Raw genomic sequence first — 10,000 nt, forward strand, 5'->3', positions numbered from 1 at the left:
TTGTTTTTGCATTTCGTTCAGGGTATTTGTGAGAGCAATATTTTTTGCGTGTTGAGTCTCGTTACTTGCTGTCTCTACGATAGAGAGAAGGTACTTGCTGAACTACGTTACCCGCTGTTTCTACGATAGAGAGGCACTTGTTGAACTACGTTACCTGCTGTCTCTACGACAGAGAGGCTCTTGTTGAACTACGTTACCTGCTGTCTCTACGACAGAGAGACACTTGTTGAACCACTTGGCCTGCTGTCTTTACGGTATACAGAACTCTGGTTGAACTAGGACCTCGTTACTTCTCTCTACGACTGAGGGACGAGTTAAGCCTAGTTACTTGATGTCTTTACTGTAGAGAGACTCTTTAGCGCGGATCATACCTCTGTAGAGGACGTCTCACTTTAAAGAGATATTTCTCAAGCTGTGTTTAGAGCCCACAGTCTCTTTCTGTCATACATATGGGTGATTCTTCCCTCGTAAAATCTATTTAATACTCGTCTGGATGCTGTTCATAGCTTCCGCTACACGAGTGTGCGGCGGCTGATGTTATATTGTGTGTGGTGGGCAGGACACCACGAAGGAATTCATATTTTCTTTCTGGTGCCAAAAAAAAAAAAAAAGATTGTGTGCGTGTGTGTGTGTGTGTAAGTGTAAATTGTGTTTATGTATGCTAGACCTTCTCATCCACACCACGCAACACACAGGGATGATAGATCATTCATGACATTGACGGAGATATTAATCTTACACACTATATCTGCTACCAGATATAGTGTGTAAGACCTGAGGACTCATCTGTGACCACTCGGCTACTGACGTTAAAATTTTTTTTTTTTCTCAGTTTATCCTTTGACTGGATAATATGTGATTTTAGAATATAGAAAACGTACGTAGGGTAGTGAGCACTCGTGGGTCAGTCACAGGTTAAAAGTCCCGTAGCATCTGAGAATAACATTCTTCCTGAAGTCACCGTCTCGTTCACACAGTGAGTTAAGTGACTTCAGTAACATTTACTGTAAACTTTGGTCAACTATTATCACCATTAACACATATTTCTGAAATGACTTTAACTATGTTTTTTATCACCTAGTGTTTCTCTCTCTCTCTCTCTCTCTCTCTCTCTCTCTCTCTCTCTCTCTCTCTCTCTCGCTCTCAATTTTTACACAGGGTTTCACAATGTTAGGTTTAGGGTCTCTAACTTTATTTACAAACTTAAAGTTGTTACCTACATTAGGTCTCTCTCGGTCTCTGTCTCTCTTTCTCTTTCTCTCCCCACTACTTTATCTGGAAAATAAACATCGTTGATATACTCATTTATTGACGATGGTTTTAAGATCTGGAGGGCTACCAGGCACTGTTAAACCAAACCATGTTTTAAGTGCATCTAAATCATCTTGTAAAATTGTTATATCATAAGTAAGTAAATTGCTATAAGTCTGTGTTTATATAAGTGATAAAGACAGTCTTTATATATATATATATATATATATATATATATATATATATATATATATATATATATATATATATATATATATGTATATTTGTATATATACAGTCAGGATTATATACATGAATAATACATGAGTAAGCATGAGTAATCATGAATGTGCCCATGAATCCCCCAGCACTGTATAAATAAATAATAATAATAATAATAATAATAATAATAATCTTTATTTACTACAAGTACATGTACATGGTATACAGTCCTAGCTGACAACAATGACATACTACTACATAGAAAGCCACTTGTTATGCTGAGCATCTCGGGCAAATTAGGTCAGTGTCCCAGGATGCGACCCACACCTGTCGTCTAACACCCAGGTACCCATTTTACTGATGGGGAACATAGACAACAGGTGGAAAGAAACACGCCCAATGTTTCTACTCTGGCTGGGAATCGAACCCAGGCCCTCGCCATGTGAAGCGAGAGCGTTAACCACCAGGCCACCAGAGCCGCGAATACGTGAATCACCCGTGGTGTATACATTAATCCACATGGCTCTATACACGAAACATTCGGAGTATTTATACATAAAATTTATTGACAAAAACTTGCAGTGTGTCTGTGTTTATCTTGTGTTTATCTGCGAGACTCAGTGTATGCAGTGTTAGCTCAGTACAATGTTGGATTTATCTATAATATGACGGGGTTGAAGACTAGGCGAAATCCTCTTCAGTGAGATGAGATCTGAAGTGAGATAGGACTCTGAAAACACAGTTGAATCCTCTTCAGTGTGACGGGATCTGTCGCGAGACCGTACTCTCGGTACTCAGTTGAATGTTATTCAGAGTGACAAAGATTAATACAGTGGAGTTACAGAGGCCTTGAGTACAGCGGAGATCTCTTCAGTGTAACAGTGGCTTTTGACGACGTTAATTAATTGATGACAGCAGTTTTTACTGAGTGGCTGTTGATGCTGGTCGATGGCTGGAGATGTGCTGACTGGGTCGACTCTATGAGCACCATCCACTGTCGTCTCCCGACAGAGTGGTCGAGTGCCGGAGCTGTTTTGGTGCACCCACAGACTGGTAATCCTGTCGCCTTGCTTATCAGTAGTGTGTGTGTGTGTGTGTGTGTGTGTGTGTGTGTGTGTGTGTGTGTGTGTGTGTGTGTGTGTGTGTGTGTGTGTGTGTGTGTGTGTGTGTGTGTGTGTGTGTGTGCGTGTGTGTGTGTGTGTGATGGAGTGTAAGAGGGCCCCTACTTCAACAATTCTAATATCGCACTCATATTAATTAATCAGTTCAATTTCCCCGTCTGCTTGACGCTCTTTAGCGCTACAAAGCCTCCAACTATTAGTTCCCAAGCCACCAGATTAACATTCTTCGGCAGTGTTGGGGAGCCTATTGATTATGGTCCAATCCAGGCTCAGATCTGAGGTAGTGAAGGTTGCACTAGTGAATGGAGAGGTTAAACTAGTGAATCAAGAAGTTAAACTAGTGAATGGAGAAGTTAAACTAGTGAATGGCGAAGTTAAACTACTGAATGGAGAAGTTAAACTAGTGAATGGAGAAGTTAAACTAGCGAATGGAGAAGTTAAACTAGCGAATGGAGAAGTTAAACTAGCGAATGGAGAAGTTAAACTCATTAATTTACTTTTATATTAGTTTATTTAATTATACATATTATCTCATCTTTTCATCACTTGTCTCTGAACCAATTTTCATATATCATCGACTCTTTTTTGTTAAAAGTCTATATGATACTGATCTTATTAAAAAATGAATAAATAAATATATATATATATATATATATATATATATATATATATATATATATATATATATATATATATATATATATATATATATATATATATATATATATATATATATATATATATATATATATATATATATATATATATATTAATTTATTTATTTATTTATTTATAAACACAACTGTTGGTTTTCACTAAGGCAGGATGATCCCTCAAAGAAAGAAAACACAATCACCATCACTCATTCTTAAGCTGTTTTTCCAAAAATACACAAACATCACAATTCATATTAGCATGTAACACAGCGTGCGTTGCTGCCAAGTAATGGCGCAGCGGAGAGGAGGAGCTCTTGGTTCATGTACGTTAGAGAGTAGCGTAACCAGGGCGAAACCGACAGTGCTTACAGTGAAACATACTATATATATAAACAGTAGATATGTTCTCTGACTTTAATGGCACCAGTAATGTCTGTTCCGACACATTTCATGCAGGTTCTCGGCAAGTTTGGAGGCGGCCGGGCTCTTAAGCGCTCATATCCAGGGTTGTGAAATTTACTGGACGCTGGTCTGGGAAGTCTCAAGTTTGGCCGAGAGTGAGAGGACACAGTTGAAGGCCCTCCGGCAAAAGTTCTGGCAGTTTAAGGTTCTACGAGAATCGAGTCTTTGAAAAGTGAACGAGTGAGAGAGACAGCAGCATCGCTTCATGCGGGCCCGACCGAAAACGCGAGGGAGCAGAACAGGGTTCTTATAATCAAGGAAGTATTCACAGGATGGGGAGAAAGTTCAGGAATAGATGGTGGAAAAGAGAAAATACAGTCGAGTCCTTTATTTGTACAACTTATCGCCCAGCAGCGGGCTTTATCGAGTACTTGATAAAGCCCGATGTTGGGTGAAACGTTGCACAAATAAAGTACAACTTTCCACCTCTGCGCTAACTGCGCTAACATCTTGCCATTGTCTCCGCCATCTAGCGAAGTTGTGGAACTTTCAGGTTATGAGAGAATCTAATCTAGCAAGGAATGCGAGGACACAGGAGATACTCGCCTATCTCAAGCCAAGAGTGAGAGAACACACGAGGCTACTGCGTATCCCAGACCAAGAGCGAGAGGACAGAAGAGGTCCTCGCGTAGGTCAGACAACGAGTGAGAGGACAGAGAAGAAAGTTATCGTGCAAGTCTCACCAAGAATGAGAAAGAAAGGTAAAACCGGCGTTCGCAACTAACGCACAAAATAGAAAAATGAAAACTACGAGACCTTTCGGGTCTTCTTGAATCATCGTCGAGCCTAGCACTAATCGAAACGTTGTGACGCTTTTCGCTACACATTTGTGGCTGGGTTATCAGTTGAAGCACCCGAGCTATTGTTACTTTTGCTCTTCAAGATCCTCGCGTAGTCTTGGATAGCAAGGAGAGCACCTGTAAGGGAGGTCCCACCTTGGTTTCCTAAGACTTCGATTAAAGACTCCTGGAGAAGACTAGGCCTCTCGTGTTTACATATATACACTCAGAGGTATATGTCTCACTCAGTGTATATTCACTGAGAATTTTCTTTAATCCATATTTTAGGGATCAAAGAATTCTTGACTGGTGGTGAACAGGTACCGTACAGCCTTAATGACCCTTGTATGGATGATAGGCTTTACCCCTCTCCCTATTTACCCACACAGCTGTGTGCGTCATTCAGCACAGGGAGTGATGGAGGCTTGATCCTCAGTATATACGATCTCAAAGAAGGCCGGTAAACGCCGTTCTAAGATTAACAGAGGAGAACGTAACTTCAATTCTCAATTATTTTGGACCTTCAAGGAGAGGCGCCTCGATGACGGGGAGGGGCTCTTGATTAAAGTAAGTGGAGCTATCCAACCTTTTTTTTTTGGATCAAAAACAAATAACCGCCCATTAACCAAGGTTGAATATAGGCTTCTGTGTTTAATAATAATAAGAATAAGAATAATAATATTAATAATAATAATAAGAATAATAATAATAATAATAATAATAATAATAAGAAGGAGAAGAAGAAAAATAAAGAAAATTAATAATGAATAATAATAATAATAATAATAATAATAATAATAATAATAATAATAATAATAATAATAATAATAATAATAATAATAATAATAATAATAATAATAATAATTATAATAATAATAATAATAATAATAATAATAATAATAATAATGATAATAATAATAATAATAATAACTTCTCACAATTAGGTATATCGACTTATAACCTTTTTCTTCCCCAGAGAAGAGTTAAGTAAAATCCTCCAGAGTATTACAGTCGTCTTTTCATTAGTGTGTTCTACAAGAATTTATACCGAGGCGTCTTAGCACAAGATAAATTGATCCTTGGTGCTCTAAGAAGGCGAGTAAAATTTATGGCATGATTGGGGAGGCAAAAAAAAAAAAAGTATGAACCGCACATTCTTCCTAACATATTCGATTAATGTTGTTGGTGCGACTCTTCGTTCTGCAGACATCCGCCATCAACATTCTGCATTAGGTAACACTGACTGGGGACGCGAAAGTAGGGGGATCAGTCCCCTGGGAAACATGGGCTGATAATACAACGTTTCACTCATATATATATATATATATATATATATATATATATATATATATATATATATATATATATATATATATATATATATATATATACATATATATATATATATATATATATATATATATATATATATATATATATATATATATATATATATATATATATATATATATATATATATATATATGAGAATGTTTAACTAAGTTATTTATAAGACTATCTTGAATGTTAGACTAAGCTGAATGTTGCCTGAATGCTTGAATTAAGCTGGATGCCTCTCAGCAAGCTTATAGCTTAGCCTATTTGAGCATGTCATCTTCAGAAACGTACTGAGACCAGCGGCACGAGGTGAAGCGGGCCGAGGAAGTGGAGTTGGTGGACCAAGATGAAGAAGGTGGTGTATGAAGATGGCGGTCGAGGATGAAGATGGTGGTCCATGAAGATGGTGGACCAGGATGAAGATGGTGGACCAGGATGAAAATGTTGGACCAGGATGAAGATGGTGGTCCATTTTCAAGGTTGGTGTGAGCCATTATTGTAGTCATACGATCATACATAGTTATACAGGATTATGCATGATCAAACAGGATCATACAGGGTCATAAAGAGTCATACACGGAAATACAGGGCCATTCCGGGGTCATACCGGGCCATACAAACGCACAGTATCATACAAGATCATACAAACATGCAGGGCCATACAAACATACAGAATCACTCAAGATCATACAAACATACACGGTCATACACCTACCTCATACTTACTGTATTTTATTTAAACAAGATAAGAAAACATAATTACATTCACAGTGGTGCACACAGAAAAACTTCCCCTCGTTTCTTCTGCTGCTACTCTTGCAACATTGCATAGCTCCTGATAACGCACGTGGGCGTGCGAGAGCACTTGAGCTGAGGATTACCTTCCCCGTGGCTTGTCTTGCATTGCTGAGATCGCCTGTCTACAATTGGTTATATATATATATATATATATATATATATATATATATATATATATATATATATATATATATATATATATATATATATATATATATACTTATATATATATATATATATATATATATATATATATATATATATATATATAAATATATATATATATATATATATATATATATATATATATATATATATATATATAAATATATATATATATACTTATATATAGTAGGTATATATATATATATATATATATATATATATATATATATATATATATATATATATATATATATATATATATATATATATATATATATATATATATATATATATATATATATATATATATATATATATATATATAATGGTAGTAGGTTGGTAGACAGCAACCACCCAGGGAGGTACTACCGTCCTGCCAAGTGAATGTAAAACGAAAGCCTGTAATTGTTTTACATGATGGTAGGATTGCTGGTGTCTTTTGTCTGTCTCATAAATATGCAAGATTACAGGTATGTCTTGCTACTTCTACTTACACTTAGGTCACACTACACATACATATACACATTTATTTATACACACTCATCTGAGTTTTCTTTGATTTTATCTTAATAGTTCTTGGTCTTATTACTTTTCCTTTTATATCCATGGGGAAGTGGAATAAGAATCTTTCCTCCGTAAGCCATGCGTGTTGTAAAAGTCAACTAAAATGCCGGGAACAATGGGCTAGTAACCCCTTTTCCTGTAAAGATTACTAAAAAGAATAAGAAGAAGAAAATTGTCAAAGTGGGAAGTCTGAATGTGCGTGGATGTTGTGCAGATGATAAGAAAGAGATGATTGTGGATGTTATGAATGAGAAGAAGCTGGATGTCCTGGCTTTAAGTGAAACAAAGCTGAAGGGGGTGGGAGAGTTTCAATGGAGAGGAATAAATGGGATTAGGTCAGGGGTTTCAAATAGAGTTAGAGCTAAAGAAGGAGTAGCAATAATGCTGAAGGATAAGCTATGGCAGGAAAAGAGGGACTATAAATGTATTAATTCTAGGATTATGTGGAGTAAAATAAAGGTTGGATGTGAAAAGTGGGTTATAGTAAGCGTGTATGCACTTGGAGAAGAAAGAAGTGTAGAGGAGAGAGAGAGATTTTGGGAAATGTTGAGTGAATGCGTGGGGAGTTTTGAATCAAGTGTGAGAGTAATGGTGGTTGGGGATTTCAATGCTAAAGTGGGTAAAAATGTTATGGAGGGAGTAGTAGGTAAATTTGGGGTGCCAGGGGTATATGTAAATGGGGAGCCTTTAATTGAGCTATGTGTAGAAAGAGATTTGGTAATAAGTAATACATATTTTATGAAAAAGAGGATAAATAAATATACAAGGTATGATGTAGCACGTAATGAAAGTAGTTTGTTAGATTATGTATTGGTGGATAAAAGGTTGATGGGTAGGCTCCAGGATGTACATGTTTATAGAGGGACAACTGATATATCGGATCATTATTTAGTTGTAGCTACAGTTAGAGTAAGAGGTAGATGGGAAAAAAGGAAGGTGGCAACAACAAGTAAGAGGGAGGTGAAAGTGTATAAACTAAGGGAGGAGGAAGTTCGGCGGAGATATAAGCGACTGTTGGCAGAAAGGTGGGCTAGTGCAAAGATGAGCAGTGGGGGGGGTTGAAGAGGGTTGGATTAGTTTTAAAAATGCAGTATTAGAATGTGGGGCAGAAGTTTGTGGTTATAGGAGGGTGGGGGCAGGAGGAAAGAGGAGTGATTGGTGGAATGATGAAGTAAAGGGTGTGATAAAAGAGAAAAAGTTAGCTTATGAGAGGTTTTTACAAAGCAGAAGTGTTATAAGAAAAGCAGAGTATATGAACAGTAAAAGAAAGGTGAAGAGAGTGGTGAGAGAGTGCAAAAGGAGAGCAGATGATAGAGTGGGAGAGGCACTGTCAAGAAATTTTAATGAAAATAAGAAAAAAATTTGGAGTGAGTTAAACAAGTTAAGAAAGCCTAGGGAAAGTATGGATTTGTCAGTTAAAAACAGAGTAGGGGAGTTAGTAGATGGGGAGATGGAGGTATTGGGTAGATGGCGAGAATATTTTGAGGAACTTTTAAATGTTGAGGAAGAAAGGGAGGTGGTAATGTCATGCACTGGTCAGGGAGGTATACCATCTTTTAGGAGTGAAGAAGAGCAGAATGTAAGTGTGGGGGAGGTACGTGAGGCATTACGTAGAATGAAAGGGGGTAAAGCAGCTGGAACTGATGGGATCATGACAGAAATGTTAAAAGCAGGGGGGGATATAGTGTTGGAGTGGTTGGTACTTTTGTTTAATAAATGTATGAAAGAGGGGAAGGTACCTAGGGATTGGCGGAGAGCATGTATAGTCCCTTTATATAAAGGGAAAGGGGACAAAAGAGATTGTAAAAATTATAGAGGAATAAGTTTATTGAGTATACCAGGAAAAGTGTATGGTAGGGTTATAACTGAAAGAATTAGAGGTAAGACAGAATGTAGGATTGCGGATGAGCAAGAAGGTTTCAGAGTGGGTAGGGGATGTGTAGATCAAGTGTTTACATTGAAGCATATATGTGAACAGTATTTAGATAAAGGTAGGGAAGTTTTTATTGCATTTATGGATTTAGAAATGGCATATGATAGAGTGGATAGGGGAGCAATGTGGCAGATGTTGCAAGTATATGGAATAGGTGGTAAATTACTAAATGCTGTAAAGAGTTTTTATGAGGATAGTGAGGCTCAGGTTAGGGTGTGTAGAAGAGAGGGAGACTACTTCCCGGTAAAAGTAGGTCTTAGACAGGGATGTGTAATGTCACCATGGTTGTTTAATATATTTATAGATGGGATTGTAAAAGAAGTAAATGCTAGGGTGTTCGGGAGAGGGGTGGGATTAAATTATGGGGAATCAAATTCAAAATGGGAATTAACACAGTTATTTTTTGCTGATGATACTGTGCTTATGGGAGATTCTAAAGAAAAATTGCAAAGGTTAGTGGATGAGTTTGGAAATGTGTGTAAAGGCAGAAAGTAGAAAGTGAACATAGAAAAGAGTAAGGTGATGAGGATATCAAATGATTTAGATAAAGAATAATTGTATATCAAATTGGGGAGGAGGAGTATGGAAGAAGTGAATGTTTTCAGATACTTGGGAGTTGACGTGTCGGCGGATGGATTTATGAAGGATGAGGTTAATCATAGAATTGATGAGGGAAAAAAGGTGAGTGGTGCATTGAGGTATATGTGGAGT

The 10,000-nt window shown here is 37.1% G+C and overlaps 1 long non-coding RNA gene across 2 annotated transcripts in view; it reads left to right on the forward strand.

The window, feature by feature from the left end:
- LOC138854361 (uncharacterized) overlaps positions 1 to 10,000 on the forward strand; it is a 163,320-nt gene that overhangs the window by 136,714 nt on the left and 16,606 nt on the right. For both annotated transcript variants that reach the window (XR_011393554.1, XR_011393555.1), the window contains exon 3: positions 6,113 to 6,308. This is a non-coding gene — a long non-coding RNA (uncharacterized lncRNA). The remainder of the gene's footprint in view (positions 1 to 6,112; positions 6,309 to 10,000) is intronic.

Source organism: Cherax quadricarinatus, chromosome 56, assembly GCF_038502225.1.
Source record: "Cherax quadricarinatus isolate ZL_2023a chromosome 56, ASM3850222v1, whole genome shotgun sequence".
NCBI classification, from domain to species: Eukaryota; Metazoa; Arthropoda; class Malacostraca; order Decapoda; family Parastacidae; genus Cherax; species Cherax quadricarinatus.